General features: G+C 35.1%; 9 non-coding genes across 9 annotated transcripts; all 9 read left to right on the top strand.

Moving 5' to 3' along the window:
* The first annotated feature begins 3,012 nt into the window (after positions 1 to 3,012).
* On the top strand, positions 3,013 to 3,085 carry TRNAF-GAA (transfer RNA phenylalanine (anticodon GAA)). The gene has a single exon. It is a non-coding gene; the product is annotated as a tRNA-Phe (tRNA).
* A 1,484-nt stretch (positions 3,086 to 4,569) lies between these two features.
* Positions 4,570 to 4,642, top strand: TRNAF-AAA (transfer RNA phenylalanine (anticodon AAA)). Its single transcript has one exon. It is a non-coding gene; the product is annotated as a tRNA-Phe (tRNA).
* A 2,262-nt stretch (positions 4,643 to 6,904) lies between these two features.
* Positions 6,905 to 6,977, top strand: TRNAF-AAA (transfer RNA phenylalanine (anticodon AAA)). Its single transcript has one exon. It is a non-coding gene; the product is annotated as a tRNA-Phe (tRNA).
* A 705-nt stretch (positions 6,978 to 7,682) lies between these two features.
* TRNAF-AAA (transfer RNA phenylalanine (anticodon AAA)) lies at positions 7,683 to 7,755 on the top strand. Its single transcript has one exon. It is a non-coding gene; the product is annotated as a tRNA-Phe (tRNA).
* A 3,039-nt stretch (positions 7,756 to 10,794) lies between these two features.
* TRNAF-AAA (transfer RNA phenylalanine (anticodon AAA)) lies at positions 10,795 to 10,867 on the top strand. The gene has a single exon. It is a non-coding gene; the product is annotated as a tRNA-Phe (tRNA).
* Positions 10,868 to 11,572: 705 nt separating this feature from the next.
* On the top strand, positions 11,573 to 11,645 carry TRNAF-GAA (transfer RNA phenylalanine (anticodon GAA)). Its single transcript has one exon. It is a non-coding gene; the product is annotated as a tRNA-Phe (tRNA).
* A 705-nt stretch (positions 11,646 to 12,350) lies between these two features.
* TRNAF-GAA (transfer RNA phenylalanine (anticodon GAA)) lies at positions 12,351 to 12,423 on the top strand. Its single transcript has one exon. It is a non-coding gene; the product is annotated as a tRNA-Phe (tRNA).
* Positions 12,424 to 13,128: 705 nt separating this feature from the next.
* TRNAF-GAA (transfer RNA phenylalanine (anticodon GAA)) lies at positions 13,129 to 13,201 on the top strand. The gene has a single exon. It is a non-coding gene; the product is annotated as a tRNA-Phe (tRNA).
* Positions 13,202 to 13,904: 703 nt separating this feature from the next.
* On the top strand, positions 13,905 to 13,977 carry TRNAF-AAA (transfer RNA phenylalanine (anticodon AAA)). The gene has a single exon. It is a non-coding gene; the product is annotated as a tRNA-Phe (tRNA).
* Positions 13,978 to 16,118: the final 2,141 nt, after the last annotated feature.

The following is a 16,118-nucleotide window of genomic DNA, read 5'->3' as shown; positions in this document are numbered from 1 at the left end:
AAAGCTCGAACTGGAAGTAATTTCAAGATGAAATTCCATAATGTCATCCACCAATTTTTCTTAGCAAAGAAGAATATTCAGCCCCATCTTTCAAATAATCAGAACATTTCATTTAATAACACTGTCCAGAAATACACGATAAAAAGTGTCCATGATTTCAGTAGTCCGGGCTTGACTCTTTATGCAATTGTAATTATCTCAATGATAAAATTTCTCAGCATTTTGCATCAATGCTTCTATTATAAAATAAAGGTTTTATGATGGGTGAACATACAGTATAAAAACTGCTATGAAATGCTATGTTTACATTCGAAGCAATCATGATGAAAGGAAAAACTGTTATATAACCTTGTGTAATCTTCCTGGCATGACTCAGTTTGGAGAAAGTTAGGTTGAAGATCCAAAGGATTGTTGGCTTTCAATTTCTGGGGCTTTCTCTCTCTTCTACTACAGGAGAGAAGATTAATAAGCCCTAGCCTTCCACTGAACAATAAAGCTAAAATTAACAATACTTACCTGCAATGCAGCAGCAGATACTAAGGTGTTCATGATTTTCATGGACTCACCTTAAATTCCAATGAAATTTAGAATGAGAAAGTACCTGTAGCTAATTAAAGCTTATTCATTTGAAATCATTATAGTAATCCGAAATTGTGAATACATTCATCTTCCAAGCTGGCCGAAATAGCTCAGCTGGGAGAGCGTTAGACTGAAGATCTCAAGGTCCCTGGTTCGATCCTGGGTTTCGGCATGTTTGAACAGGTGTTTTTTGAAGTGAAAAGCTCGAACTGGAAGTAATTTCAAGATGAAATTCCATAATGTCATCCACCAATTTTTCTTAGCAAAGAAGAATATTCAGCCCCATCTTTCAAATAATCAGAACATTTCATTTAATAACACTGTCCAGAAATACAGGATAAAAAGTGTCCATGATTTCAATAGTCCGGGCTTGACTCTTTATGCAATTGTAATTATCTCAATGATAAAATTTCTCAGCATTTTGCATCAATGCTTCTATTATAAAATAAAGGTTTTGTGATAGGTGAACATACAGTATAAAAACTGCTATGAAATGCTATGTTTACATTCGAAGCAATCATGATGAAAGGAAAAACTGTTATATAACCTTGTGTAATCTTCCTGGCATGACTCAGTTTGGAGAAAGTTAGGTTGAAGATCCAAAATGTTGTTGGCTTTCAATTTCTGGGGCTTTCTCTCTCTTCTACTAAAGGAGAGAAGATTAATGAGCCCTAGCCTTCCACTGAACAATAAAACTAAAATTAACAATACTTACCTGCAATGCAGCAGCAGATACTAAGGTGTTCAGGATTTTCATGGACTCACCTTAAATTCCAATGAAATTTAGAATGAGAAAGTACCTGTAGCTAATTAAAGCTTATTCATTTGAAATCATTATAGTAATCCGAAATTGTGAATACATTCATCTTCCAAGCTGGCTGAAATAGCTCAGCTGGGAGAGTGTTTGACTGAAGATCTAAAGGTCCCTGGTTCGATCCCGGGTTTCGGCATGTTTGAACAGGTGTTTTTTGAAGTGAAAAGCTCGAACTGGAAGTAATTTCAAGATGAAATTCCATAATGTCATCCACCAATTTTTCTTAGCAAAGAAGAATATTCAGCCCCATCTTTCAAATAATCAGAACATTTCATTTAATAACACTGTCCAGAAATACACGATAAAAAGTGTCCATGATTTCAGTAGTCCGGGCTTGACTCTTTATGCAATTGTAATTATCTCAATGATAAAATTTCTCAGCATTTTGCATCAATGCTTCTATTATAAAATAAAGGTTTTGTGATGGGTGAACATACAGTATAAAAACTGCTATGAAATGCTATGTTTACATTCGAAGCAATCATGATGAAAGGAAAAACTGTTATATAACCTTGTGTAATCTTCCTGGCATGACTCAGTTTGGAGAAAGTTAGGTTGAAGATCCAAAGGATTGTTGGCTTTCAATTTCTGGGGCTTTCTCTCTCTTCTACTACAGGAGAGAAGATTAATGAGCCCTAGCCTTCCACTGAATAATAAAACTAAAATTAACAATACTTACCTGCAATGCAGCAGCAGATACTAAGGTGTTCATGATTTTCATGGACTCACCTTAAATTCCAATGAAATTTAGAATGAGAAAGTACCTTTAGCTAATTAAAGCTTATTCATTTGAAATCATTATAGTAATCCGAAATTGTGAATACATTCATCTTCCAAGCTGGCTGAAATAGCTCAGCTGGGAAAGCGTTAGACTGAAGGTCTAAAGGTCCCTGGTTCGATCCCGGGTTTCGGCGTGTTTGAACAGGTGTATTTTTAAGTGAAAAGCTCGAACTGGAAGTAATTTCAAGATGAAATTCCATAATGTCATCCACCAATTTTTCTTAGCAAAGAAGAATATTCAGCCCCATCTTTCAAATAATCAGAACATTTCATTTAATAACACTGTCCAGAAATACAGGATAAAAAGTGTCCATGATTTCTGTAGTCCGGGCTTGACTCTTTATGCAATTGTAATTATCTCAATGATAAAATTTCTCAGCATTTTGCATCAATGCTTCTATTATAAAATAAAGGTTTTGTGATGGGTGAACATACAGTATAAAAACTGCTATGAAATGCTATTTTTACATTCGAAGCAATCATGATGAAAAGAAAAACTGTTAAATAACCTTGTGTAATCTTACTGGCATGACTCAGTTTGGAGAAAGTTAGGTTGAAGATCCAAAGGATTGTTGGCTTTCAATTTCTGGGGCTTTCTCTCTCTTCTACTACAGGAGAGAAGATTAATGAGCCCTAGCCTTCCACTGAACAATAAAACTAAAATTAACAATACTTACCTGCAATGCAGCAGCAGATACTAAGGTGTTCATGATTTTCATGGACTCACCTTAAATTCCAATGAAATTTAGAATGAGAAAGTACCTGTAGCTAATTAAAGCTTATTCATTTAAAATCATTATAGTAATCCGAAATTGTGAATACATTCATCTTCCAAGCTGGCCGAAATAGCTCAGCTGGGAGAGCGTTAGACTGAAGATCTAAAGGTCCCTGGTTCGATCCCGGGTTTCGGCATGTTTGAACAGGTGTTTTTTTGAAGTGAAAAGCTCGAACTGGAAGTAATTTCAAGATGAAATTCCATAATGTCATCCACCAATTTTTCTTTGCAAAGAAGAATATTCAGCCCCATCTTTCAAATAATCAGAACATTTCATTTAATAACACTGTCCAGAAATACAGGATAAAAAGTGTCCATGATTTCAATAGTCTGGGCTGGACTCATTATGCAATTGTAATTATCTCAATGATAAAATTTCTCAGCATTTTGCATCAATGCTTCTATTATAAAATAAAGGTTTTGTGATGGGTGAACATACAGTATAAAAACTGCTATGAAATGCTATGTTTACATTCGAAGCAATCATAATGAAAGGAAAAACTGTTATATAACCTTGTGTAATCTTCCTGGCATGACTCAGTTTGGAGAAAGTTAGGTTGAAGATCCAAAATGTTGTTGGCTTTCAATTTCTGGGGCTTTCTCTCTCTTCTACTACAGGAGAGAAGATTAATGAGCCCTAGCCTTCCACTGAACAATAAAACTAAAATTAACAATACTTACCTGCAATGCAGCAGCAGATACTAAGGTGTTCATGATTTTCATGGACTCACCTTAAATTCCAATGAAATTTAGAATGAGAAAGTACCTGTAGCTAATTAAAGCTTATTCATTTGAAATCATTATAGTAATCCGAAATTGTGAATACATTCATCTTCCAAGCTGGCCGAAATAGCTCAGCTGGGAGAGTGTTAGATTGAAGATCTAAAGGTCCCTGGTTCGATACCGGGTTTCGGCATGTTTGAACAGGTGTTTTTTGAAGTGAAAAGCTCGAACTGGAAGTAATTTCAAGATGAAATTCCATAATGTCATCCACCAATTTATCTTAGCAAAGAAGAATATTCAGCCCCATCTTTCAAATAATCAGAACATTTCATTTAATAACACTGTCCAGAAATACACGATAAAAAGTGTCCATGATTTCAGTAGTCCGGGCTTGACTCTTTATGCAATTGTAATTATCTCAATGATAAAATTTCTCAGCATTTTGCATCAATGCTTCTATTATAAAATAAAGGTTTTGTGATGGGTGAACATACAGTATAAAAACTGCTATGAAATGCTATGTTTACATTCGAAGCAATCATGATGAAAGGAAAAACTGTTATATAACCTTGTGTAATCTTCCTGGCATGACTCAGTTTGGAGAAAGTTAGGTTGAAGATCCAAAGGATTGTTGGCTTTCAATTTCTGGGGCTTTCTCTCTCTTCTACTACAGGAGAGAAGATTAATGAGCCCTAGCCTTCCACTGAATAATAAAACTAAAATTAACAATACTTACCTGCAATGCAGCAGCAGATACTAAGGTGTTCATGATTTTCATGGACTCACCTTAAATTCCAATGAAATTTAGAATGAGAAAGTACCTTTAGCTAATTAAAGCTTATTCATTTGAAATCATTATAGTAATCCGAAATTGTGAATACATTCATCTTCCAAGCTGGCCGAAATAGCTCAGCTGGGAGAGCGTTAGACTAAAGATCTAAAGGTCCCTGGTTCGATACCGGGTTTCGGTATGTTTGAACAGGTGTTTTTTGAAGTGAAAAGCTCGAACTGGAAGTAATTTCAAGATGAAATTCCATAATGTCATCCACCAATTTTTCTTAGCAAAGAAGAATATTCAGCCCCATCTTTCAAATAATCAGAACATTTCATTTAATAACACTGTCCAGAAATACACGATAAAAAGTGTCCATGATTTCAGTAGTCCGGGCTTGACTCTTTATGCAATTGTAATTATCTCAATGATAAAATTTCTCAGCATTTTGCATCAATGCTTCTATTATAAAATAAAGGTTTTGTGATGGGTGAACATACAGTATAAAAACTGCTATGAAATGCTATGTTTACATTCGAAGCAATCATGATGAAAGGAAAAACTGTTATATAACCTTGTGTAATCTTCCTGGCATGACTCAGTTTGGAGAAAGTTAGGTTGAAGATCCAAAGGATTGTTGGCTTTCAATTTCTGGGGCTTTCTCTCTCTTCTACTACAGGAGAGAAGATTAATGAGCCCTAGCCTTCCACTGAATATTAAAACTAAAATTAACAATACTTACCTGCAATGCAGCAGCAGATACTAAGGTGTTCATGATTTTCATGGACTCACCTTAAATTCCAATGAAATTTAGAATGAGAAAGTACCTTTAGCTAATTAAAGCTTATTCATTTGAAATCATTATAGTAATCCGAAATTGTGAATACATTCATCTTCCAAGCTGGCTGAAATAGCTCAGCTGGGAGAGCGTTAGACTGAAGGTCTAAAGATCCCTGGTTCGATCCCGGGTTTCGGCGTGTTTGAACAGGTGTTTTTTGAAGTGAAAAGCTCGAACTGGAAGTAATTTCAAGATGAAATTCCATAATGTCATCCACCAATTTTTCTTAGCAAAGAAGAATATTCAGCCCCATCTTTCAAATAATCAGAACATTTCATTTAATAACACTGTCCAGAAATACAGGATAAAAAGTGTCCATGATTTCTGTAGTCCGGGCTTGACTCTTTATGCAATTGTAATTATCTCAATGATAAAATTTCTCAGCATTTTGCATCAATGCTTCTATTATAAAATAAAGGTTTTGTGACGGGTGAACATACAGTATAAAAACTGCTATGAAATGCTATGTTTACATTCGAAGCAATCATGATGAAAGGAAAAACTGTTAAATAACCTTGTGTAATCTTACTGGCATGACTCAGTTTGGAGAAAGTTAGGTTGAAGATCCAAAGGATTGTTGGCTTTCAATTTCTGGGGCTTTCTCTCTCTTCTACTACAGGAGAGAAGATTAATGAGCCCTAGCCTTCCACTGAACAATAAAACTAAAATTAACAATACTTACCTGCAATGCAGCAGCAGATACTAAGGTGTTCATGATTTTCATGGACTCACCTTAAATTCCAATGAAATTTAGAATGAGAAAGTACCTGTAGCTAATTAAAGCTTATTCATTTAAAATCATTATAGTAATCCGAAATTGTGAATACATTCATCTTCCAAGCTGGCCGAAATAGCTCAGCTGGGAGAGCGTTAGACTGAAGATCTAAAGGTCCCTGGTTCGATCCCGGATTTCGGCATGTTTGAACAGGTGTTTTTTTGAAGTGAAAAGCTCGAACTGGAAGTAATTTCAAGATGAAATTCCATAATGTCATCCACCAATTTTTCTTTGCAAAGAAGAATATTCAGCCCCATCTTTCAAATAATCAGAACATTTCATTCAATAACACTGTCCAGAAATACAGGATAAAAAGTGTCCATGATTTCAATAGTCTGGGCTTGACTCTTTATGCAATTGTAATTATCTCAATGATAAAATTTCTCAGCATTTTGCATCAATGCTTCTATTATAAAATAAAGGTTTTGTGATGGGTGAACATACAGTATAAAAACTGCTATGAAATGCTATGTTTACATTCGAAGCAATCATGATGAAAGGAAAAACTGTTATATAACCTTGTGTAATCTTCCTGGCATGACTCAGTTTGGAGAAAGTTAGGTTGAAGATCCAAAGGATTGTTGGCTTTCAATTTCTGGGGCTTTCTCTCTCTTCTACTACAGGAGAGAAGATTAATGAGCCCTAGCCTTCCACTGAATAATAAAACTAAAATTAACAATACTTACCTGCAATGCAGCAGCAGATACTAAGGTGTTCATGATTTTCATGGACTCACCTTAAATTCCAATGAAATTTAGAATGAGAAAGTACCTGTAGCTAATTAAAGCTTATTCATTTGAAATCATTATAGTAATCCGAAATTGTGAATACATTCATCTTCCAAGCTGGCCGAAATAGCTCAGCTGGGAGAGCGTTAGACTAAAGATCTAAAGGTCCCTGGTTCGATACCGGGTTTCGGCATGTTTGAACAGGTGTTTTTTGAAGTGAAAAGCTCGAACTGGAAGTAATTTCAAGATGAAATTCCATAATGTCATCCACCAATTTTTCTTAGCAAAGAAGAATATTCAGCCTCATCTTTCAAATAATCAGAACATTTCATTTAATAACACTGTCCAGAAATACACGATAAAAAGTGTCCATGATTTCAGTAGTCCGGGCTTGACTCTTTATGCAATTGTAATTATCTCAATGATAAAATTTCTCAGCATTTTGCATCAATGCTTCTATTATAAAATAAAGGTTTTGTGATGGGTGAACATACAGTATAAAAACTGCTATGAAATGCTATGTTTACATTCGAAGCAATCATGATGAAAGGAAAAACTGTTATATAACCTTGTGTAATCTTCCTGGCATGACTCAGTTTGGAGAAAGTTAGGTTGAAGATCCAAAGGATTGTTGGCTTTCAATTTCTGGGGCTTTCTCTCTCTTCTACTACAGGAGAGAAGATTAATGAGCCCTAGCCTTCCACTGAATAATAAAACTAAAATTAACAATACTTACGTGCAATGCAGCAGCAGATACTAAGGTGTTCATGATTTTCATGGACTCACCTTAAATTCCAATGAAATTTAGAATGAGAAAGTACCTTTAGCTAATTAAAGCTTATTCATTTGAAATCATTATAGTAATCCGAAATTGTGAATACATTCATCTTCCAAGCTGGCCGAAATAGCTCAGCTGGGAGAGCGTTAGACTAAAGATCTAAAGGTCCCTGGTTCGATACCGGGTTTCGGCGTGTTTGAACAGGTGTTTTTTGAAGTGAAAAGCTCGAACTGGAAGTAATTTCAAGATGAAATTCCATAATGTCATCCACCAATTTTTCTTAGCAAAGAAGAATATTCAGCCCCATCTTTCAAATAATCAGAACATTTCATTTAATAACACTGTCCAGAAATACACGATAAAAAGTGTCCATGATTTCTGTAGTCCGGGCTTGACTCTTTATGCAATTGTAATTATCTCAATGATAAAATTTCTCAGCATTTTGCATCAATGCTTCTATTATAAAATAAAGGTTTTGTGATGGGTGAACATACAGTATAAAAACTGCTATGAAATGCTATGTTTACATTCGAAGCAATCATGATGAAAGGAAAAACTGTTATATAACCTTGTGTAATCTTCCTGGCATGACTCAGTTTGGAGAAAGTTAGGTTGAAGATCCAAAGGATTGTTGGCTTTCAATTTCTGGGGCTTTCTCTCTCTTCTACTACAGGAGAGAAGATTAATGAGCCCTAGCCTTCCACTGAATAATAAAACTAAAATCAACAATACTTACCTGCAATGCAGCAGCAGATACTAAGGTGTTCATGATTTTCATGGACTCACCTTAAATTCCAATGAAATTTAGAATGAGAAAGTACCTGTAGCTAATTAAAGCTTATTCATTTGAAATCATTATAGTAATCCGAAATTGTGAATACATTCATCTTCCAAGCTGTCCGAAATAGCTCAGATGGGAGAGCGTTAGACTGAAGATCTAAAGGTCCCTGGTTCGATCCCGGGTTTCGGCGAGTTTGAACAGGTGTTTTTTTAAGTGAAAAGCTCGAACTGGAAGTAATTTCAAGATGAAATTCCATAATGTCATCCACCAATTTTTCTTAGCAAAGAAGAATATTCAGCCCCATCTTTCAAATAATCAGAACATTTCATTTAATAACACTGTCCAGAAATACAGGATAAAAAGTGTCCATGATTTCAGTAGTCCGGGCTTGACTCTTTATGCAATTGTAATTATCTCAATGATAAAATTTCTCAGCATTTTGCATCAATGCTTCTATTATAAAATAAAGGTTTTGTGATGGGTGAACATATAGTATAACAACTGCTATGAAATGCTATGTTTACATTCGAAGCAATCATGATGAAAGAAAAAACTGTTATATAACCTTGTGTAATCTTCCTGGCATGACTCAGTTTGGAGAAAGTTAGGTTGAAGATCCAAAGGATTGTTGGCTTTCAATTTCTTGGGCTTTCTCTCTCTTCTACTACAGGAGAGAGGATTAATGAGCCCTAGCCTTCCACTGAACAATAAAACTAAAATTAACAATACTTACCTGCAATGCAGCAGCAGATACTAAGGTGTTCAGGATTTTCATGGACTCACCTTAAATTCCAATGAAATTTAGAATGAGAAAGTACCTGTAGCTAATTAAAGCTTATTCATTTGAAATCATTATAGTAATCCGAAATTGTGAATACATTTATCTTCCAAGCTGGCCGAAATAGCTCAGCTGGGAGAGCGTTAGACTGAAGATCTAAAGGTCCCTGGTTCGATCCTGGGTTTCGGCATGTTTGAACAGGTGTTTTTTGAAGTGAAAAGCTCGAACTGGAAGTAATTTCAAGATGAAATTCCATAATGTCATCCACCAATTTTTCTTAGCAAAGAAGAATATTCAGCCCCATCTTTCAAATAATCAGAACATTTCATTTAATAACACTGTCCAGAAATACAGGATAAAAAGTGTCCATGATTTCAGTAGTCCGGGCTTGACTCTTTATGCAATTGTAATTATCTCAATGATAAAATTTCTCAGCATTTTGCATCAATGCTTCTATTATAAAATAAAGGTTTTGTGATGGGTGAACATACAGTATAAAAACTGCTATGAAATGCTATGTTTACATTCGAAGCAATCAAGATGAAAGGAAAAACTGTTATATAACCTTGTGTAATCTTCCTGGCATGACTCAGTTTGGAGAAAGTTAGGTTGAAGATCCAAAGGATTGTTGGCTTTCAATTTCTGGGGCTTTCTCTCTCTTCTACTACAGGAGAGAAGATTAATGAGCCCTAGCCTTCCACTGAAAAATAAAACTAAAATTAACAATACTTACCTGCAATGCAGCAGCAGATACTAAGGTGTTCATGATTTTCATGGACTCACCTTAAATTCCAATGAAATTTAGAATGAGAAAGTACCTGTAGCTAATTAAAGCTTATTCATTTGAAATCATTATAGTAATCCGAAATTGTGAATACATACATCTTCCAAGCTGGCCGAAATAGCTCAGCTGGAAGAGTGTTAGACTGAAGATCTAAAGATCCCTGGTTCGATCCTGGGTTTCGGCATGATTGAACAGGTGTTTTTTGAAGTGAAAAGCTCGAACTGGAAGTAATTTCAAGATGAAATTCCATAATGTCATCCACCAATTTTTCTTAGCAAAGAAGAATATTCAGCCCCATCTTTCAAATAATCAGAACATTTCATTTAATAACACTGTCCAGAAATACAGGATAAAAAGTGTCCATGATTTCAGTAGTCTGGGCTTGACTCTTTATGCAATTGTAATTATCTCAATGATAAAATTTCTCAGCATTTTGCATCAATGCTTCTATTATAAAATAAAGGTTTTGTGATGGGTGAACATACAGTATAAAAACTGCTATGAAATGCTATGTTTACATTCGAAGCAATCATGATGAAAGGAAAAACTGTTATATAACCTTGTGTAATCTTCCTGGCATGACTCAGTTTGGAGAAAGTTAGGTTGAAGATCCAAAGGATTGTTGGCTTTCAATTTCTGGGGCTTTCTCTCTCTTCTACTACAGGAGAGAAGATTAATGAGCCCTAGCCTTCCACTGAATAATAAAACTAAAATTAACAATACTTACCTGCAATGCAGCAGCAGATACTAAGGTGTTCATGATTTTCATGGACTCACCTTAAATTCCAATGAAATTTAGAATGAGAAAGTACCTGTAGCTAATTAAAGCTTATTCATTTGAAATCATTATAGTAATCCGAAATTGTGAATACATTCATCTTCCAAGCTGGCCGAAATAGCTCAGCTGGGAGAGCGTTAGACTAAAGATCTAAAGGTCCCTGGTTCGATACCGGGTTTCGGCATGTTTGAACAGGTGTTTTTTGAAGTGAAAAGCTCGAACTGGAAGTAATTTCAAGATGAAATTCCATAATGTCATCCACCAATTTTTCTTAGCAAAGAAGAATATTCAGCCTCATCTTTCAAATAATCAGAACATTTCATTTAATAACACTGTCCAGAAATACACGATAAAAAGTGTCCATGATTTCAGTAGTCCGGGCTTGACTCTTTATGCAATTGTAATTATCTCAATGATAAAATTTCTCAGCATTTTGCATCAATGCTTCTATTATAAAATAAAGGTTTTGTGATGGGTGAACATACAGTATAAAAACTGCTATGAAATGCTATGTTTACATTCGAAGCAATCATGATGAAAGGAAAAACTGTTATATAACCTTGTGTAATCTTCCTGGCATGACTCAGTTTGGAGAAAGTTAGGTTGAAGATCCAAAGGATTGTTGGCTTTCAATTTCTGGGGCTTTCTCTCTCTTCTACTACAGGAGAGAAGATTAATGAGCCCTAGCCTTCCACTGAATAATAAAACTAAAATTAACAATACTTACCTGCAATGCAGCAGCAGATACTAAGGTGTTCATGATTTTCATGGACTCACCTTAAATTCCAATGAAATTTAGAATGAGAAAGTACCTTTAGCTAATTAAAGCTTATTCATTTGAAATCATTATAGTAATCCGAAATTGTGAATACATTCATCTTCCAAGCTGGCTGAAATAGCTCAGCTGGGAGAGCGTTAGACTGAAGATCTAAAGGTCCCTGGTTCGATCCCGGGTTTCGGCGTGTTTGAACAGGTGTTTTTTGAAGTGAAAAGCTCGAACTGGAAGTAATTTCAAGATGAAATTCCATAATGTCATCCACCAATTTTTCTTAGCAAAGAAGAATATTCAGCCCCATCTTTCAAATAATCAGAACATTTCATTTAATAACACTGTCCAGAAATACAGGATAAAAAGTGTCCATGATTTCTGTAGTCCGGGCTTGACTCTTTATGCAATTGTAATTATCTCAATGATAAAATTTCTCAGCATTTTGCATCAATGCTTCTATTATAAAATAAAGGTTTTGTGATGGGTGAACATACAGTATAAAAACTGCTATGAAATGCTATGTTTACATTCGAAGCAATCATGATGAAAGGAAAAACTGTTAAATAACCTTGTGTAATCTTCCTGGCATGACTCAGTTTGGAGAAAGTTAGGTTGAAGATCCAAAGGATTGTTGGCTTTCAATTTCTGGGGCTTTCTCTCTCTTCTACTACAGGAGAGAAGATTAATGAGCCCTAGCCTTCCACTGAACAATAAAACTAAAATTAACAATACTTACCTGCAATGCAGCAGCAGATACTAAGGTGTTCATGATTTTCATGGACTCACCTTAAATTCCAATGAAATTTAGAATGAGAAAGTACCTGTAGCTAATTAAAGCTTATTCATTTAAAATCATTATAGTAATCCGAAATTGTGAATACATTCATCTTCCAAGCTGGCCAAAATAGCTCAGCTGGGAGAGCGTTAGACTGAAGATCTAAAGGTCCCTGGTTCGATCCCGGGTTTCGGCATGTTTGAACAGGTGTTTTTTGAAGTGAAAAGCTCGAACTGGAAGTAATTTCAAGATGAAATTCCATAATGTCATCCACCAATTTTTCTTAGCAAAGAAGAATATTCAGCCCCATCTTTCAAATAATCAGAACATTTCATTTAATAACACTGTCCAGAAATACAGGATAAAAAGTGTCCATGATTTCAATAGTCCGGGCTTGACTCTTTATGCAATTGTAAATATCTCAATGATAAAATTTCTCAGCATTTTGCATCAATGCTTCTATTATAAAATAAAGGTTTTGTGATGGGTGAACATACAGTATAAAAACTGCTATGAAATGCTATGTTTACATTCGAAGCAATCATGATGAAAGGAAAAACTGTTATATAACCTTGTGTAATCTTCCTGGCATGACTCAGTTTGGAGAAAGTTAGGTTGAAGATCCAAAATGTTGTTGGCTTTCAATTTCTGGGGCTTTCTCTCTCTTCTACTACAGGAGAGAAGATTAATGAGCCCTAGCCTTCCACTGAACAATAAAACTAAAATTAACAATACTTACCTGCAATGCAGCAGCAGATACTAAGGTGTTCATGATTTTCATGGACTAACCTTAAATTCCAATGAAATTTAGAATGAGAAAGTACCTGTAGCTAATTAAAGCTTATTCATTTGAAATCATTATAGTAATCCGAAATTGTGAATACATTCATCTTCCAAGCTGGCCGAAATAGCTCAGCTGGGAGAGCGTTAGATTGAAGATCTAAAGGTCCCTGGTTCGATACCGGGTTTCGGCATGTTTTAACAGGTGTTTTTTGAAGTGAAAAGCTCGAACTGGAAGTAATTTCAAGATGAAATTCCATAATGTCATCCACCAATTTTTCTTAGCAAAGAAGAATATTCAGCCACATCTTTCAAATAATCAGAACATTTCATTTAATAACACTGTCCAGAAATACACGATAAAAAGTGTCCATGATTTCAGTAGTCCGGGCTTGACTCTATGCAATTGTAATTATCTCAATGATAAAATTTCTCAGCATTTTGCATCAATGCTTCTATTATAAAATAAAGGTTTTGTGATGGGTGAACATACAGTATAAAAACTGCTATGAAATGCTATGTTTACATTCGAAGCAATCATGATGAAAGGAAAAACTGTTATATAACCTTGTGTAATCTTCCTGGCATGACTCAGTTTGGAGAAAGTTAGGTTGAAGATCCAAAGGATTGTTGGCTTTCAATTTCTGGGGCTTTCTCTCTCTTCTACTACAGGAGAGAAGATTAATGAGCCCTAGCCTTCCACTGAATAATAAAACTAAAATTAACAATACTTACCTGCAATGCAGCAGCAGATACTAAGGTGTTCATGATTTTCATGGACTCACCTTAAATTCCAATGAAATTTAGAATGAGAAAGTACCTGTAGCTAATTAAAGCTTATTCATTTGAAATCATTATAGTAATCCGAAATTGTGAATACATTCATCTTCCAAGCTGGCCGAAATAGCTCAGCTGGGAGAGCGTTAGACTAAAGATCTAAAGGTCCCTGGTTCGATACCGGGTTTCGGCATGTTTGAACAGGTGTTTTTTGAAGTGAAAAGCTCGAACTGGAAGTAATTTCAAGATGAAATTCCATAATGTCATCCACCAATTTTTCTTAGCAAAGAAGAATATTCAGCCCCATCTTTCAAATAATCAGAACATTTCATTTAATAACACTGTCCAGAAATACACGATAAAAAGTGTCCATGATTTCAGTAGTCCGGGCTTGACTCTTTATGCAATTGTAATTATCTCAATGATAAAATTTCTCAGCATTTTGCATCAATGCTTCTATTATAAAATAAAGGTTTTGTGATGGGTGAACATACAGTATAAAAACTGCTATGAAATGCTATGTTTACATTCGAAGCAATCATGATGAAAGGAAAAACTGTTATATAACCTTGTGTAATCTTCCTGGCATGACTCAGTTTGGAGAAAGTTAGGTTGAAGATCCAAAGGATTGTTGGCTTTCAATTTCTGGGGCTTTCTCTCTCTTCTACTACAGGAGAGAAGATTAATGAGCCCTAGCCTTCCACTGAATAATAAAACTAAAATTAACAATACTTACCTGCAATGCAGCAGCAGATACTAAGGTGTTCATGATTTTCATGGACTCACCTTAAATTCCAATGAAATTTAGAATGAGAAAGTACCTGTAGCTAATTAAAGCTTATTCATTTGAAATCATTATAGTAATCCGAAATTGTGAATACATTCATCTTCCAAGCTGTCCGAAATAGCTCAGCTGGGAGAGCGTTAGACTGAAGATCTAAAGGTCCCTGGTTTGATCCCGGGTTTCGGCGAGTTTGAACAGGTGTTTTTTTAAGTGAAAAGCTCGAACTGGAAGTAATTTCAAGATGAAATTCCATAATGTCATCCACCAATTTTTCTTAGCAAAGAAGAATATTCAGCCCCATCTTTCAAATAATCAGAACATTTCATTTAATAACACTGTCCAGAAATACAGGATAAAAAGTGTCCATGATTTCAGTAGTCCGGGCTTGACTCTTTATGCAATTGTAATTATCTCAATGATAAAATTTCTCAGCATTTTGCATCAATGCTTCTATTATAAAATAAAGGTTTTGTGATGGGTGAACATACAGTATAAAAACTGCTATGAAATGCTATGTTTACATTCGAAGCAATCAAGATGAAAGGAAAAACTGTTATATAACCTTGTGTAATCTTCCTGGCATGACTCAGTTTGGAGAAAGTTAGGTTGAAGATCCAAAGGATTGTTGGCTTTCAATTTCTGGGGCTTTCTCTCTCTTCTACTACAGGAGAGAAGATTAATGAGCCCTAGCCTTCCACTGAAAAATAAAACTAAAATTAACAATACTTACCTGCAATGCAGCAGCAGATACTAAGGTGTTCATGATTTTCATGGACTCACCTTAAATTCCAATGAAATTTAGAATGAGAAAGTACCTGTAGCTAATTAAAGCTTATTCATTTGAAATCATTATAGTAATCCGAAATTGTGAATACATACATCTTCCAAGCTGGCCGAAATAGCTCAGCTGGAAGAGTGTTAGACTGAAGATCTAAAGATCCCTGGTTCGATCCTGGGTTTCGGCATGATTGAACAGGTGTTTTTTGAAGTGAAAAGCTCGAACTGGAAGTAATTTCAAGATGAAATTCCATAATGTCATCCACCAATTTTTCTTAGCAAAGAAGAATATTCAGCCCCATCTTTCAAATAATCAGAACATTTCATTTAATAACACTGTCCAGAAATACAGGATAAAAAGTGTCCATGATTTCAGTAGTCTGGGCTTGACTCTTTATGCAATTGTAATTATCTCAATGATAAAATTTCTCAGCATTTTGCATCAATGCTTCTATTATAAAATAAAGGTTTTGTGATGGGTGAACATACAGTATAAAAACTGCTATGAAATGCTATGTTTACATTCGAAGCAATCATGATGAAAGGAAAAACTGTTATATAACCTTGTGTAATCTTCCTGGCATGACTCAGTTTGGAGAAAGTTAGGTTGAAGATCCAAAGGATTGTTGGCTTTCAATTTCTGGGGCTTTCTCTCTCTTCTACTACAGGAGAGAAGATTAATGAGCCCTAGCCTTCCACTGAATAATAAAACTAAAATTAACAATACTTACCTGCAATGCAGCAGCAGATACTAAGGTGTTCATGATTTTCAT

The sequence above is a fragment of the Mixophyes fleayi genome, chromosome 3 (genome assembly GCF_038048845.1).
Source record: "Mixophyes fleayi isolate aMixFle1 chromosome 3, aMixFle1.hap1, whole genome shotgun sequence".
In the NCBI taxonomy this organism is placed as follows: Eukaryota; Metazoa; Chordata; class Amphibia; order Anura; family Limnodynastidae; genus Mixophyes; species Mixophyes fleayi.
This window is presented reverse-complemented; position numbering and strand designations above follow the sequence as displayed.